Source organism: Penaeus monodon, chromosome 25, assembly GCF_015228065.2.
Source record: "Penaeus monodon isolate SGIC_2016 chromosome 25, NSTDA_Pmon_1, whole genome shotgun sequence".
Classification (NCBI taxonomy): Eukaryota; Metazoa; Arthropoda; class Malacostraca; order Decapoda; family Penaeidae; genus Penaeus; species Penaeus monodon.
In genome coordinates this window covers 3,229,737-3,230,119 of record NC_051410.1, presented here as the reverse complement: position 1 = coordinate 3,230,119, position 383 = coordinate 3,229,737, and the positions used below count along the sequence as shown (strand labels likewise).

At 25.3% G+C, this 383-nt stretch overlaps 1 protein-coding gene across 1 annotated transcript in view; it reads left to right on the top strand.

Moving 5' to 3' along the window:
* Positions 1-383, top strand: part of LOC119589490 (acyl-coenzyme A thioesterase 9, mitochondrial-like) — a gene marked incomplete in the record, with an annotated part of 17,787 nt that overhangs the window by 13,961 nt on the left and 3,443 nt on the right.

Genomic DNA, 383 nt, shown 5'->3' with positions numbered 1-383 from the left:
CTCTGTGGTTTTGTTCTTTCACTAAAGCATTGATATTATTAAGGCAAGGAGCCATTTTTGTATTAATTCCTGAAACTAAAATTATTTTAGGGTAGTGAAATAATTCATGTATATCTTTTTTTTTTATTGCAGAATATGAAGTTTCATATTTATTCTAATATGTAGATAATGTAAATGTAAAATATAATACAAAGATTTCTGAAGATCAAAACATTCTTTGGGACAGAAAACAGTTTTGTTTATGATACATCTTTAGTGTTGGATATTTTATGTCAGCAATTAAGCAACCTTGAGTAATATTAAAATATTGGTAGTAGTGAAACATGTATGTATGTTTTGCCATACTTATTCTTTGTACAGAGATTTTTTGTTTTTTTTTTGTT